General features: G+C 40.2%; 1 long non-coding RNA gene across 1 annotated transcript in view; it reads right to left on the reverse strand.

The window, feature by feature from the left end:
- Window positions 1-11,367: 11,367 nt before the first annotated feature.
- LOC139601805 (uncharacterized) overlaps window positions 11,368-17,127 on the reverse strand; it is a 31,085-nt gene continuing 25,325 nt past the window's right edge. The window contains exon 3 of the long non-coding RNA XR_011683028.1: window positions 11,368-15,722. This is a non-coding gene — a long non-coding RNA (uncharacterized lncRNA). The remainder of the gene's footprint in view (window positions 15,723-17,127) is intronic.

The raw sequence follows: 17,127 nt of genomic DNA on the forward strand, positions 1-17,127 counted from the left end.
GTGTCCTTTTGAGCATGAGTGGCCAGTTGAGGACATACCAGTTAAATTGCTCTGAGAGCCCACCTGACAGATATCAGTGTGGGTAAGGGTAAATAATACTAGTCAGAGGTGGAGGGTTTCAAGGAGGAAGCAAACAAAGAGACATCAGAGCTGTCCAAACACAGTGGTCTGCAAAGAATTAAATCCCTTTTTTCTAAGTCCTTTGGCATCCCTGTCCAAGTCAGAAAGTCATGTGGGAGACTACCTCATGCCTTCTCTTATCATTTATTATTTCATGTTCTGGAAACTGACCTTCCCTGGTTTGATGTGACAAGTCTATAGCCTTTGGCCTTTTATTGTATTCTTCAAAAAAGCCTTCACCTCAGTTGATGTCCCAATAATTTATTTATGGCTTTGCAGTGACATGGGTTTTTTCCCCTTTTGCTGAATGCTAGTGACTATGCTGTAAAATCTTTTTAAGGCCAAGATGTTAATGATTTGTGTTGCTGTTCACTTTTTACAGCAGCTAATCAGCAACTCATTTTTTCTCTTTTCTCCTAAATCTCTGGCTTGAAAGAGAAGGTGTTTTTCTTGGTTCATGGCTTAACACCTTCTGTGTTTTCTTGATCAACTGATCTTGCATGTTTATTTTAAGTATGAAATTTCAGTGTTTGTATATCATCCTGTTTCAGACTGATCATGGACTTGCTGCAAAGCTGTTAAAAGAACAAGAAATGTTTAGTGTTTCTACACCTCAGCCTCCATGTATGAAATGGATGTGCTGAGTCTTCTGTCTTGTGTATCTCCTCCAGTACAGGACAGGTTTTTCTGCCTTTGTCTTCATGCTGAGTAAGTCTTGCCCTTCAGAGTCTTGGTATAAAAAGTTGACATCATTATGGATTTCTACTGTGTGATTATGGAGTGGTTTATTTTTATTTCTCTACTGCAACTTTCAAGACAGGAGAAGTTAAAGAATTTCAGTAAGATAGTGGTACACTTGTGCTGCTTTGGCACTGCTAGGCAGGAACTCTGGCTTCAGTAGCAATACTCTAGATTTATGCTTATTGTAACAAGAAACCCAATCAATGTCTTTTTCTAGCTAGGTGTTTTAACATCATATTTGAGTGGCCTAGACAATGTAATTATTTGCAATAGTAGAAATCATCTCTTTGAGTATATGTGGTTCTGCTATATTTACATAGTTGTAAAACTATTTTTATATCCCATCAAGTCAAAATATTCTTCAGAGGTTAGAATGATTCCCTATGTTTCCAGCTTTCACATGTGTTATTGAGAATCTTAGTAAGAATATGATTAATGTTTGAAACACACTGGATTTCTTATAATCCCTAAGTTTACTGTTGAATGTTGTTCTTGTCCCTTGTTTCACAGTTGTGTGAAATAACCAGTCTTATACCTGAAAGCTTTGGCTGGAACTTAGTTAAACAGAGCATTTGAAGATCAGCTCAATTCTTGGATATTAGTTGGAAAACCTTTTCCTGTTAACAAAAGTTTTCCATCTCTCTTCTAATCAGCCTAGTGGATCAATGTGCAGAAAATGACACACTGAGCCAAGATGCTGCTGAGTGTGGACAAATATTTGGAGATAAACAGAAGAAACTGGATGTGTTCAGAAGAATGTCACCTTCTTAAGCCTGGAATGTTTTCTTTGTAACATTTTTAGAGCAGTGGGATTTCCGTTCAGCAGGATCTGAGATAGGATTAATGTGAACTCTTGTGGTGTTAAGGTCAGAATTGTCCAGTTCTTAGTTCTGCCTTTGAGCTGGGTATCTTGAAAGCCTTGCCTCATCAGTCTTGTGGCACTCTGCTTGTCAGGATTCCGGGTCGTGTCACTGTGCAGCAAACCTGCTAAGCAGGCTTTCTTGGGAATGGGAAATTTTGCAGAGATATAGGATTGGATAGCTCAACTAGAATTTCCATGCTTTGTGCTCCCATGCCAGGAATCAGATGAGATTGGGTTTCATGTGGGTTTGGCCTTGTCTCTGTAGAATGAGCCTTGGAGGTCTCAGAGGCAGGATTTAAGGAATGGCAAACCTGGGAAGAGTTTCCAAGGACAGTGATTCTGGGACAGTATGCCTCAAGGGCCGATTGAAAGCTGTAGGTACAGGGAGCTTTTGTACCTGATCAAGAAAACTGAGAATATCACTTAATACAGCAGCAGATATTTAAGGAAGAGAGGGGAGATTAGCAAGGCTTAATTTCACTGTGGTTCTGTAGTGCTGGGAGTTTTCCCTGGGCAATATGACTGAGTTTCTTTATGTTTCTGGTTTGTATAGAGGTTAATACTTCCATATTTTAGTCTTGCTTGTCCTGGAGCCTGGCATTTCCTGTCAATGAGAAACCCTGCTTTTCTGTAACTTTAGGTGCAACCCAATGTCTAAATATGTTGCCCAAAAAAAAATTCCCACCCCCACTAAGTTTCTGTAGGGATGCTGACTTTGCAGAAATTCTTTCTTTCTTGTTGCTTTTTCTTTGTTGTTCTTTCTTTTGTTGCTTTTGTGGCACTTAAGCTATAATTTTACTATTTCTTTGACATGTGAATAGGGAATGCATCTGATGTGTATGGTAGAAAATTTCAGTAGATACCTATGGGATAAGATTACTGTGATGCATTTTAAATGATTACAGCTGTTGAAGGTGGGGGCATTTCCTGCTGAGAGAAATGGAAAAACTCCTTGGTATGATTCAATGATAGGTGTAGGAAAAGATGTATTTTGTTTTCTTAAATCAAACTTGCAGAAGAGAGCCAGGATTGTTGCATGTATTGCAACGTGTAGCTTCAAAAAAGAAAAAAATAATAGTCTCATTCCTTTGCTGTTTCTGGGGGCTAAGGGACTAAATGACCTTCAGCTTTATGCAAATGGAAAGGTTGCAGTTTGTAAAGGATGATAGCCATTTAAAAACAAAAGTAATCCCATTTTTCTGGTTTTGGCAAATGCCTTGCAGTATGCAAATGATCTGCAAATAATGTGTACCTTAAAAACATATTTAAGCACCAAAGTATTTCATATAAATTTGAAGACTTTATTCTTGTGCACCCCAGCATAAATCAGTCTGTACAAAGACAGGGGAGTTACTGTCACATGCAACTAACATGAACTCATAATAAGCTCAAAAATATTGTAGATATTAGAAGGCACTAATATATATTGTTGATTATAATTCCAGTCACTGGTTATAAACCTCATGAAATGAATTGCCTCATTTATAATGCATACCATGGGACAACATCTAATTTGGTGACAAGCATGGAGTCTAGCAAAGATTCAATAGAAATATCTGCTTAAATGACCATGTTCTCACCTAATTACATATATTTTCTAGAGCTTTGTTATTTAATATACCTGTTGTTATTATTAAATTGAATTTCACACCTTTAAAAATTCTGGGGAATAAATGTCCTTTTCTCTGTGAGATGCAAGGGTACTGTTTATTTTAAGTTGTGACTTTTTGTGAGAAAGATAAGAAAATCAACATATGCTGTTATCACTCCTCACTTTTGAAATAACAAGGTGAGGGCTATCCTTGAAAAGTAATTGATATTCCTGTACAGGTTGAAACTGATATACAAGCAGATAAACAGAGTCCTTCTAGTCTGTGCTTTAGCTGAAAATGCCATACCAATGGTTGCCCTGCACAGCCTTCAGTTTCAGACCAGACCTTTGACCTTTTGGACCATTCTGCTGGTTTACTCTGGCCCTTTCAGATGCCTTGGGCCTGTGTAACTTTAGCTGCATAAGTAGACCACAAAACTACTGAAGTGATGCTGTCTAAGCTAATGTTTTGTGGTGGGTTGACCTTGGCTTGACACCAGGTACCTGCCAAGCTGCTCCATCACTCCCCTTTGCAGCAGAACAGAGGGGAGAAAATAGGATGAACCCTCACAGGTCAAGGCAAAGGCAATTTAATAAGGAAAAAGCAGAGATTGTGCATGTGCAATGAAAGGTAAAAAAACCCCCAACCCAAACCAACTAAAATTTTACTCTCTACTTCCCATCAGCAAGTGATGTCCTGTCACTTCCCAGGAAGCAGTTGCTCTGGAAGGAAAGGGCTATAAGTAACAAATAGCCCCTGCCATTTCCTCCCCTTTTAATTTAGCTTTTATATCTGAGCTGAGCTCATATGGTGTGGAATATCCCTTTGGTCAGTTTGGGTCAGCTGCCCTGGCTGTGTCCCCTCCTGAGATATCTCCCACCTGCAGCCTACTGGTAAATTTTGGGGAGACAGTGCTGATGCTGTGCCAGCCCTGCTCAGCAGAGCCAAACACAGGGGTGTTAGCAGCACTTTTCCAGCAACCAATGCAATGCACAGCTCTGGAGGGCTGCTGTAGAGAGAATTAACTCCATCTCAGCCAGACCCAATGCACACTACCTGCTAAATGATCCTATGAACAGGCTTAGGGAAAAGGGCTCAATTGCATGTAATTATTTTGCCCTTAAAATGTCACCTATACCTTAGATAACAGCTTGCTAAAATTCCACTGCTTATCTAGATGAGCATGTAACAAATCCACAATTTGATGAATCAACTTGCAATGAAATCTGGTTTCTGCTGGTCATTATTGCTAGTTAGAAAGCATAAGGAATGCTTCAATATCATTGAGAGATAATGCAGTGGTCATTATTGTATGAGGTAAAGGCTGTAAAAGTATAGTTCTATGAAGTTTTATTCCTAATTTCTGGAAACTAGTTCTGGTCTGTAATACAACCAGATCTGGTGTAAACTTCCAATGCCTGCAGTCTGGTATAAAGTGGTGTATTTTTCATCATTTGTTTCTATGTACTTTTGGTCATGGTTAATGGTGGTGAGTTATCATGGTTAAATGAAGTATCACTTGCTGTTCTGGCAAAGGGTTCAATATTGAATGCAACCATGGTGGACTGAGCTGTGGGGTTGAATCCCTGTTTCTATCTGCAGAGTGTTTGCTTTGTTCCAGTCTGTTTTACCCATGGAAAGTCATTACAAACAAAATAATTATATGGGTGTTACTTTGAAGGAGGCTGTTGAGACGTAACAAACCAATTGTGTATGACTTGGTGCAGGAGGGAGGGGAATGCTTTTCCTAAATGCATGTGCAGGGAACATGAAGAGAGATGGCTGAAACTCGTTCAGGTGGGGAACTCTTATATTGCTGTTCTTGCAGGGTCATTCATTAGGTAAGAATTGTGCAAATTTTTTGTCTTTTTAATTGAGCATTAAATTTTAATTTAATTTGAGCTTTTTATACATATATAGGAAGTTGTTGGTTTGGGGTCTTTTTAAACAACAATTGTATTAAGACAAATAGTTCTTTCATTTAATCAGTTGTTTATATTCTTTACTATTCTGGAATGCTCTGTCCCAAAGACCAGAAATTCTGCACCTGCAGCAGGCTTATTCTGTAGTTACAGAACAGGTACTATGCCCTGAAAATATGGCCTTCAGGGGAGGTGTCAGATACAGCTTAATTTATCTGTTTCTGCACAAAGAGAAAGAGGAGGGTGATAGTTGCTGGAGAATCTCTCATGTGTGGGATGGAGGCACCTATCTACCACACTGACCTGAAACCTTTGTGGGTTTGGTGCCTACCAGCTGCTCAGACTTGGGATGCTGTGGGAAGTCTGCTGAGGCTTGTCTGTCTTTTTGGCTGTCCCTTCCTGCTGCATATCCACCTGAGCACCAGTGGTACTGACAGGGTATGCTGAGTGTACCAAGATTAGCCACAAGGTTTGGGACAAGGATGGAGTGTGTATGAACAGTCACAGGGTTCTGGGACAAGAATGGGGCTTGTTTCTGAGTTGGATATGTGAATTAGTGGCACAGGGCACAGGTAAGGCTGAGGTACCTTTGTCCCTTGTGCCTCAGTCCTCACCAGTGAGGTTTCACAGGCCTCTGCTCTTAATGAAAGAGTTCAAGAAGGACATTGAGCCCCATCAAGGGACAAGGAGCATGTCAGGGAATACTTCGGAGAACTTGAGCCATCTGAGTCAGTGGGACAGAACAGGCTGCATTAAAGACTGCTGAGAGAACTGGTTCATGTCTGTGTGAATGTGGGGTCTTTGAATAGTCATGGAGACTGGGGAAGAGCCCCTAGTCCTGGACAAAGCCAAATGTTGTATCCATCTCCAGGAAACGTTAAAAGTGCCATACAGTGACTTGAAGGCTCCCCAGCCTACCTTCACTCTGTGGGAAAAGCATGGAGGGAGTCCTCTAGGAGCAAATATCTGCATAGATGTAGGAAGTGAGTGAGAACCAATGTCATGGACTGTCTTGGAGGAGAATCACCTTCCCTGTGAGAACAGTCAGGAAATGGAATAGATTGCTTGGAGGCCCTCCATTGCTGGAGGCTTTCAAGACTCAGCTGAATAAAACCCTGAATACACTGGTTTGATTCTAGCTGACCTTTTTGAGGGATTAGTTGGATAGCAGGCTTCTTGAGGCCCTTCTCACCTGAATGAGTCTGAGTCAAGGATTCTGTAATGGACAAGGTGTCAGAGGTGGCAGATTAATCCTGTTGTGCTATTTGTATATTATGGCAGAGTGCATCAGCAAAGCAGAGACATTTCCTTAATTACATGAAGATACAAGCCTGCATTCATATTGCAGTTTAAGTAGAGGAGTAACTCAAGTGTTAGGAAAAGAGAGCTGCAGTTGAGAAGAAGCTGATGAATACATCTTACTATGGAGTCTTTTGTTCTAATACTTTTCTCTGTGTGATTTTTTTTCCCCCTAGTGATTTAATTTTGTTATTTAAAGGCTATGATCCATTATGTTAGGGATAGAGTTGCAAACAGAGATGGCAGATAAATCTGTATGGGATTTTTAAAAGGAGAGAATGGCATTAGTGAACATATGATGTCCATTTGTGAGAGCTGGGAAGGAGGAAGACAAATCACATATTTGTAACTTAGAAATTAATGCAGTCATGCAAAACTTCTGTTATGTGGACTCTGAGGATCTATCTGCAGTTGAATTTTTATACTGTGATTGGCATTACACAGATGGGAAAGGAGGATAATATGGTGAGAGAAGTGTCAGGGCATGAAAGCACAGGAAAGTGTGCTAGTGGTTTTTCTGGTTTTGTGCTTTTCACAAATGCTGCTATTCATAGGTCATCTGAATGGAGGATTTACTTGACATTGCAGAAAATATTTTCTGCATTCAGTGTAGGAACATTCTCTGTAAGTCTATTCTAACTGGTGGCAGTTTTGGACACAATGCAATGTTGATAATTTGATTGTTTACCTCGTATGAATCTTGCATGAGAAACATGGAGACTACAAAGCAGCTTTCAGTTTGCACTTGTCAGTGAGGATTCTGAAAAGGCTATTCATATTGGCCTAGTAATGTGCAAAAAAAATTAATCCTTTTAAATTAGGATTTATGAATAATCTGGATTACTGTGCAATGGATCTATTCACCAAGATACTTGAGGAGAGAGCTTTTTTTTTTCTTCATCTTTTTTCTTTTCCTCCTAGAAAGGGGTATGTACTGCAGTCAGCCTCTGCATGTGGGAACTTAAATACATGATGGAGCAGGAAACAAAGTGAATTTGGAATGAGTTGCATTCCTCTGCTGGCCTCAATACTGTCAGAACAGTCTGTTTTCAGAGAACTTGCTCTTACCCAGAAGCTTCCAACTCCAGAAGCCCTTTCAGGTAGTAAAGAGCAGGTAATTGCCTCCCACTACTAGAGAGGTGCAAACATTCTGACTATTTCATTGATATATTTTCTTAACAACAGTGCAAACAGAGCAAGCTTACATGGTTGTGCTATGGGATGGTAAGAAGGGGCTTAAGAACTGAAGCATTTGAAGACTGCAGCTCTGAGGGAACTTGCCTGTCATCTCTCCAAGTTTACACACCTTTTGTGGAGTGGTGTCAGTGGGATAGCTGGAATAGATCCTAGTGTTGCCTAAAGAAGAAGCTTTCTGAAAGCAAGCATGTATTTACAGGCAGAGGGAACTTTCTGGAACAGCAAATTAGTTCCACCTTGTTTCAAGGAAGGAGTAAAGAGTTCATGCAAGTCCTTACTTTGATTCTGCATCAGCACTAGTGTTGAGTTTCTTGGTAACTCCAATTTTTGAGGATCATTAAGGTCTGTATCCCAAAGGCACCACACTAAGATAACCTGTGTTCTGCCTTTCAGAGAGGAAGAGCAAGGCTACAGAAGAAGTGACTGGTTTGTGGTAGTCCTGTGTGTGTGGTAAAAAAGGAAAACAAGCTCAAACTCCTACTTACTATCTTAGTTCTCATATTTCTCTGAAGAGAAAAAAAATCAACAGCCTCATGCTATTTTCTTAATACTCTGGCAGAAAAGTTCTTTTGTAACCATGTAGATGTTTTTCTGATGTGCAATTAAACTCAGTGACTTTGTGTGTTTTGATGTCTAGGTAGATTCTCCCTTCAGGCCTGAGCTGCACTGAGGCACTTTCCTTATTGGAATGTGAACATGATGTTAGTTGAGACAGCCACATAGCTGGTGGCATGGTCAGGGCTGCATCATCATCACTTGAAGTACCTTGTGATAATGGTCACAAAGCCATAAGAGTGGCCTGATTAGCAAAAACCAATGGAGTTTGTCTTTAACTTGTTTTTAAGTGATTGGTATCAAAAGCTTTTTTTGCTGCATGCCATTTCATCATTTCATAGGTATTAACTCAGCAGTGGGGGTGTAATTGTTGAATTCTGCATCTGAATAAATAACACTTAGCTTTCTGCTTATGGTGTTTGGAAGAATGTTCTTTTTAACCCTGGGAATCCTTTGTTTCTCACTCCCCAGGTCTGTATCCACTGGTCTTGGGAAAGGGAGGGGGAAGGAGGGGAAAAAAAGGCAAGGTAATTATCTCCACTAATAGTCTGCCTGCTTGTACTTGATTGAAATGCAGGCTGGCTCTCCTGTATCACTGATTTTATTCCCAAAGAGAAGTTCCAGTTGTCTACAAAGCCAACACCTTTGGACAGGCACCATCTGGCCAGCTGCTTATTAACTCCCATGGTCCTGCTGATTTTACTGGTAGAGAGACCAGTCTCAGAGAAAGCAAACTAGAAGGATGCTGCCAGGGGCCCCAAGATCTCTCTTCCCTAAAGAAAAATGAATTCCATGCAGCCTCCCTAGTGGGTACCACGTAAAAATAATTAAAAGGGTACTGAGGAAAAACAGCTAATTAAAAAGACTAAACACTGAGTCCTCTTATCCTTGAGGCTGGCCAGGCTTTTCCTGTGGGGAGGCCAGAAGTCAATTGTGTCTTTATGCTGTCATTTCAGTTACCCTGTTCTGAACCTGTGTGAATGCTCCTTTAAATCCAGGTACAAATCAGGGCACCATGGTTTGCTATGCACCCTGATACCCATGGGGTTTGCTGCCTGGCCATGCTGACCTGACACTCCCTGGTGACTTTACTGTCCTTCTATAGCACCAGAGGTGGATTCCTTTGAGCAGGATTTTTAGCAGTTCAATTTTTTTACTGCACTCATCCAACGAGGGCAGACTTATAGGATGTCAGGGTGTGCAGGTTTGAAACCTGCTGTCCCACTGCTGCCATGTGTTTGAATGGAAGCATAAAAACAAGCATACCAGAATCTTTAAGAAAGATAATATGCTACAAGGAAATCTAAAATTGCTGCTGGCTGGAAGGAGGATGTTCATTGGTAAGGTATTTAATCAGGGCACTATACACAGGGAGCTTTAACCTCTTGTTGAAAGTTCTTTTATATGAAAAAAAGGAAGACTTGGGTCTGTTGCTGTATGCTACACCTGTCACTATAGGGATCTTATTACATTCTTAAGTTGAAGAAGGGTCATTGGCTTTAGGGGGGGCGTTAGAGGGTACTTGTAAATTCATAAATGATCAGATAGTTTTCAGAGACACTTTCTGTCCCCAAAATCTTCTTAAAATCTACTAAAACAAGGGGAAAAAAATCTATGCTGTTTTTACAGAAATATCTTTCCAATAATTATAAAAGTTAGTATAAGAAACTGTTATATGATAACTGCCTTACTCTGACTTAAAAAAAAGATGATATTTTTTTCATTATCCGTCGCTAGGTAGTTTCATTGCTAGGCACTATGGTCCAAAAATATTTCTTTGTTTGAAGTTCTCTGACATAAATTCAAAATGAATCCTCAGATCTTTTCAAAACTGTAAGTCTGATGGAAAAACATATGTTCTTTGATTCATACTCCAATGTTCAATTATTTTGAAGATTGGGGAAAAGAGTAAAATTAACCAGAAATGTCTGTCAGCTTGTGAGAGTCAGGCTATATCACAGTGTATGGCCACACTTAAATCTTCCTATCGTTCTGTCATAATGTTGGAACCATGCAAGACTTGTTTTCACCTGCTTGCACTTGGAAACTTGTTCTGAGCAAAACCAAAAGAAAAATGCAACAGACTCGGGTACCTACTTTTTTTTTTTTCCTGCTTTCATTCCCTTTTCTTTTTCCAGAGGGATTTCTATTTTTTGCCAAGCAAAACACACAGCAGAATTTCTGGCACTGTTTCTCCTGCTGGGGAATGAATGGTACAACTCATAATCACTAACATTGTGCACAGATGCTCAGAGAGATGATAGAAATGGAAAACTGACCATAAAGCAGCTGCATTTTGCTGTGATTCCCCTAATGCAGGGTAATCAGAAGTTTTCTATTCTCAGTAATTAAACCAGGGAATATTACACAAAGAGAGCAATGGCTGAAACGAGTATCAGTAAGTTATCTACAAAAAGGTGTGGGTATGTAAAATATTTTAGTCTGCAGGTTTGATTATTCTTTCTGTCTCATTATGTGTGGAACCATAATAAAGGTTCCTAGAATTGGCTTAATCTTTAGCCTAAATCTTTTGCAGCTTTTGCAGCTTTTGCAGCTTCACTTTTACCATGTTTTACAATTGTACTTGAGTACAAGTGCTGACCAGAAACGTGCAATTGAGGTAAACTTTCCTTTGAAGTCACTAGGAGTTTAGTCAGTGTGGGATCATATGGCATCAAACAGCACACTGGGATAATCTCAGCTCATATTTGGTGTTAAGCAGTTCCAATGTATAGTGCCTACCAGGAACTTTCTTAGCAAATCTGCACAGATGAGCAAACCACAATTAGTCACCACAGCCAGAAGATCTAGTACTGAGCTAATCTTCCCATGCAAGTAAACAGAAAGTATGCTTACTCTGCTTTGTTTATTCTTTCAAGGGCCTGTGCCAATACATTATCACCATGCCCAGAGTATTGCTGGAGCATCATTGTGTGTCACAGGGACCAAGGAGAATTGCGATGTGAAGCGTGGATAAAAAGGTTTTATTTAAAGGATAATTTCATGAGGGAAAGATAAGAATATCGACTTGGGCAAGAACATTGTATGAGCCATTTAAAAAAATATTTGAGGTGATAATTAGGGTCTGGAAATCTTACTGTAAAAGAAGTTGAGGCTTACTAAAAGAGTGTATGTGTATGCCTATACACAAACTTTATGAATGTATAGACACAAATAAATCCTCTTGTCTCTGTGAGTAAAGCAAGCAGTGTTCATCTATGTAGTATTTTTTTTGGAGTCTGAATAATGAACACTAGTAAAAACAGGTAACTGCATCTTTATTTGCTTTTAAATGGCTGTGCTTTTGTTTTGCCACAATGCCTTTCAGATGCATTCTTTTTTCACCTTCAGATCTGGAGTAGCAACATCTCGGAAGGATAGTGTTACAAGCAAAAGTGCAGGATTTTTTTACTTCTCTTTTCCTTTGAAAACACATTTCAAGGCAGCTCTGACAGAGTAGTTGCTATCTATAATACTGCATGTCAGAAAACCTGCTGCATGCTACCACAGAAACATTAAAGTGAGCGACTAACTAGAACTAGGCATCCTAAGGTGTATTAGATGTAATTCTATGGGGAGTCTCTTGTTGATTTGAAAGACCAAGGGTGCTGACTCTCCTACTCTTTAAATTCTTGCCTGATGCCTTCCAATATTAAGGGCTGATCTTGAAAAATCTGATTATTCAAACACACAGGTAATATTTCAGGGTCTTTACTCTGCATCCTTTCCTCCATTCAGAGTAGACATCAGAATATCCAATGATGGATAACCTTGAAAATTTGACTAGGTCAGAGTCTGGAGCAGGTAAAGCCTGAAACATCTTTGTTAATTCATTTAATTGCTGTATTGCTAATAGTCTTTGAGACCTCAGTGGCTGGCTGTGTCCATTCCTCAAACCCACGTTTTCTCAGATGAACCCACCCGATCTCCTGCTTTTCTCCTGCCTGACTGGTGAATCATGGACATCACGTGGCTAGCTCTCCCAGGCTGGTACCCAGTGTTCCATGACTCTAGTTGTGCTAGTTCAATGGTTAAACTGCAAGATAAGATCCAAGCTCTTGAGACCTAAAATGCAACTTTTGTCTGGTTTCTTAGACAGACATTCTGTTAACTCCAGTCAGGCCAAAGACAAATGCTCTTAAGTCTGGCCAGTTTTTGTAATCTCAGTTTTAGTTTTGGGGCCAGGTTTCCAGTGGCTGATCCAATAGATAAATGAAACACACATGAGATGTCTTAGGCCAACAGGTGTTGCAGCTGCTTTTATAACGTGAAGCTGTAGAAAACAAAATGCTTCAATCATATATGAACCAATTGTTCTGGCATAAAACTGTCTCCAGTCTTTGGATAGCCTGCTTTGGGAGACATCACAAAGCATTACAGAGTGTCTTTGAGTGACAATTATTTAGTGAAGTTACTGCCCTCATAATGTAATTTCCCAGTGTCAGTATATAATTAGGCAGAATGAATAAAGAAGAGTTTCCATTGTGAAATACAGAGAAGCTGCTGTGCCCCTCCCAGTCCAATGCTGCTGAATAAATCAAATTTAACTTCCAGTTGGGCAACTTCTGGTTTTCTGAGCTTTGAAGCATGTACTGAGCTTGCTGTTCAAATGGTGCATCTGACTTCTGCCTTTTGATCTTCAAGGATCCCTTGGAAACAAGATCCGAATGTTTAAAAAATTGTGTTTTTTTCCTTGTCCTGCATTTTTGTTTAATTTGAGAACTGTACTTGTGGAACGTTGTCTTTACTGCTGAAAGACAATTTTAATAATACCAACATCCCAACCTGCTGAAAGTCCCATTTTTCCACTCAGATGCATCTGAAACCCTATCTCATCCTCTTTGGGGGATGTCAGAATCCTTGTTGCATCAATTCCTCCTAGATGGTGGAGATTCCTGCATTTAAGGCTGGACTCTTGAGCAAAAGTCAAACGCTGTTGTAAAGCACTAATTCCACACTGTGAAATCTGCCTTCTTCTGTAGGTGAAAATGAAAGCTTCAGTTTGGCAGGTGCCTTCCAGGTGCCATTGAGCTATGACAGTTTTGAATTGTGATCTGTGGTTTATATTTCATTGCTTTCCTTCTGAGAGGACTAGTTTACCCAATGATCATGGTTTTATTTAAGTGTCCTTAAGAGCACTCCTTCTGTTTGCTGCCTGTGTTTGGGACAGTTTGTGTAAGCAATTCTCAGCAGATACAGGCATTTTCTAATTGCAGATCATAGCAGCAGTTTCAGTAATAAGGCTTCAGGATGGGAAGGAGATATTTGGGGATAATGTATCTTTTGCTAGATGGATCAGAATGTCAAATTCCTTGCTTGATTGCTCTTTGTGATAGGAGATAAACATCCTGATCTTTACATGGAATGAGCTCACTGGAGGAAAAACTATCAGTTCAGGCCGCGGGTTACTGAATGTGGTGTGAAAAAGGAACCTGCCAGAAGAGTGCGCCTTAAACAGGAGGTTTCTTTGTAGCTGGAGGATGATGGAGAGAGCTGCGCTGGCCGCTGCAGGTTCTTAATGGCTCTGAAGACTGGTGAGAGGCTTGTTTATTACCCAACAGCAATCCATGGTGTTCATGCTCTTCTGCAGCTGGAAAGCCAAATAACTGAGCAAGCAGAGAACTCTGCTGCTTTACAAGGCTCTGTGAATGAGGTTTTGTAACCTCTGTGTCAGAAATTGCTGTGATGATTGTGGTCCAGACAAACAGTCCTAAGCTATCTTACAAAGAAGCAACAATCCACCTACATCTAGAATTCCATGTGGTTTGGGAGCTCTTAGGATGGCTCTGTAGTAGTGCCTGTGTGTGGTGTTCTGTTGTGATGGGGGTTGATGTCAGCCCCTCAGCTACCCAGTTTTCATCTTGCTCAGATGTAAACACCTTGTGTTGTGACACAGAGCCACGTGGACATGTGGTGATTCCATGATGCTCTTTAAGAGTTGGGGAATGCTCATCAGGATGGCCCCTTTCTGGTCAGAGAAGAGTGATCATGCTCTCCGGGTACCTGTGCAGGTTGTTCCCCCCACCCCAGCTGAAATAGTTTTCTGGTGAGATGAATCACTGTCTGGAGATGCTTCTCTCTCTGTTGAGGCAGCCTAGATGTCTAGTTAAGATTAGATGCTGACTTTTGGACAGCTAAAGATACAGAGATGAATGAAATTCTCTGCACTATTTCCTCTTTGTGCTTGGAAAATATAGCCACATGCCACAGGGGATATTGTTCCTGCAGGATTGTGATAAATAGGAAATAAGGGACTGATCTTTCTCTTTTGGATAAAACTCAGAATGGAGATGTAAAAAAAAAATCCTGTATATATAACCCTTTATTTCAGAGCAGACTTCCATTTTTAGTTTCCCAATCTTTGCCTTTGTGCTGGTAAGGGCTCATATGCTTGCAGCTGCATAGTTACAGAGATACTGCAAATAGATTGCATAGTAGCAAGCCTGATCGAATTATCTTTTGAGGTGAAGTTTATGTATGTTGCCTAATACTTAAAGATTTTTTTTCCCCTAAATGTTCAAGAAAAAGTGAGGTATTAATATTTAGAAGAAGGCCCTGTACACTTATAACTAGCAGGAATATACCTCATAAGCCCTGTTTGCTGAGATGCTCTTGGAAAGAACAAGCACTTGCTATAGCTTCAAACAACTTTGAGATCTGCTTGATCTTTTGTAAATAGTAACATTTAGCTTATGATTAATCAGAAATTACTAAAAAAATTTAAAGACTGCATTGATTTTTCTCAGGTGTAAGGAGGATGGAGGGAGCATAAGTAGAGCAGAATTTAACTCATCTCAGTGGTTTGAAAACAAATAATCTATTTAGGATATTGGAGCTTAGAAATAAACTGCTTAATAATCAAACATCAACAAATATGAGAAGCCCTGTGAATACAGGCAACAAAGTTGTTCTTGCCAAAAGCAGCTTTTGAAGCTCCTTTTTCTGCGTGTGTATATAATAGTGTATGACCACTGCAGGACTTAAGTAGGTTTTGTTGTGTTTGTTTTGTGTATCTTCAGTCTATTATCCTGGTCCAAAGCAATGTTTGTTGTATTCAATGTTTTAGAGTAATTCATGACTGTGGTGTCAGGGAGGCATGCTAAATGATTTAGACCCCAGACCTAATTGTGTAAGACACAGACTCACATATTAAATCATGCATATATATTCTTATATATAAAATCTTTACATCCCACCAGCCTCAGGTGACAGTGTAACATTTTGTTTCATATTTCACTCTTTATTCTATGACCACTCGTGAATTAGTCTATGTACTGCAAATTGTACTTACAGCAACAACTGCTTCACCAAAACAGCTTGTGTTTCTCTAGGCCTTGATCTTTCAGTTTAAAAAAACCCCACAGATGAAATTCATGACACCCAAACTAGAAATAGGGTGGTACTTGGTGGTATTACCACTTGAGAAAGCAGGATCTGGAAAAGAAAATAAAAGAGAAATGATCCAGTGGTCTTCTGGCTTGTGATACTGTTCACAAAAGTCCTGGGTGGCCATCGTGGGACGAAGAGCGGTAGAACTCTGTGGCTGTGGAAGGCAGAAGTTTCGCTTTTTGTTAGAAATATTAAAATCCTCAAGGTTCTGTATTTTACTTCACAGAATCAAGAAAGGAAGTACTGTGTCTGCCCTGATCTTAATGACTTTTCAGAAATTCAAAGATTGAACTTGGTGTTTCTTGGAGAACCTGGAAGGTGTTTGGAAGCGTGAAAGAGAAAATTATTGTCTGGAGGGCTGAGTTCAAGTGGGAAGCTGCATTGTGAGGAAGAAGCTCTTTTTCAGATTTCCTCATGAGGCAGCCCATGTGTTTCTTAGGATGTGCAATAGACCAGGAGGTATCTTATTGCAGTCAGGTTCTTTAGGGGTTTTTAGAGGTGTCTTGAGCATCAAACAAATTGTACGGTTTAAAAATAAATGAACTGAAGAACTCAAGCACAGCTTTCAAATGGCCTTGGCATCATGAACTTTCAAACTGGAACTGCAATCCTGAATATGTTTTGTGAAGAAGTACTGGGTATTCCGGTTGAACTCCTTAGGATTTATGTGCAGGTGGCAAAGCCAATTATTGTAAGGGTTTTGTTGGTTGGGTTTTATTTATTTATTTTCAATTCTTCTTTTCCTATAGGCCTTTGTGGTTTGAATAAAACTTTATTCTCTACCCACAACTGAACCAGATGCTTTTGAGGAGTCTATTGATGTTTGAAGTTTGCCAGAGGGGATGATTTATAGCAGAATTTAACATTTAAGACCTTCAAAATGAAGCATTAAGAGCCAACACTTGCGATGATGTGTGCTAAACACTGGCTGTGAGTTCTTTGGAATTTAGGAACCTGAACCTTCTTGTACAGCAACAGTGCCTGTGGGATACATGTTGAAGGCCGTGTGTGTAAGAGAGAGCGATACAAACTAACTTTCCCCAAATTTTTGCTGTATGTTACCACAGGATAGTGCACAGAGTTGAGTGAATTTCTGAGCTAACTTCAGCAGAGACAGTTTGTGCTTTGCAAGCATCAATACCCTGCTGTACATGGGCTAACTGGACCAGCCCAGAACAGGCTGCTGGTTATGTCAGCACTATGCCAGTGCCTTGGGGGCGCTTTGAGCCCCCTGTTGAGAGAGGGACTGTGGCTGCCAAGGGATGTCAGATTGTGAGGCTGCATCAGAGCAAAGCAGGAGGTTTGAAACCCCACTAGATAATGGTCCTGAGCCATGGGAGCAGCGCTTCGACCTTTGTCCTGCTTGATGTGCCAAAAGCAGCTGGATCAAAGGCCTGTTTGATCAGCCAGCCATGTGCTTGGGAGGTGAGATCAAGAGCACTGCACCTTG

This window comes from Agelaius tricolor, unplaced genomic scaffold (genome assembly GCF_023055355.1).
Source record: "Agelaius tricolor isolate 1412-34295 unplaced genomic scaffold, bAgeTri1.0.p SCAF_2, whole genome shotgun sequence".
Taxonomy (NCBI): Eukaryota; Metazoa; Chordata; class Aves; order Passeriformes; family Icteridae; genus Agelaius; species Agelaius tricolor.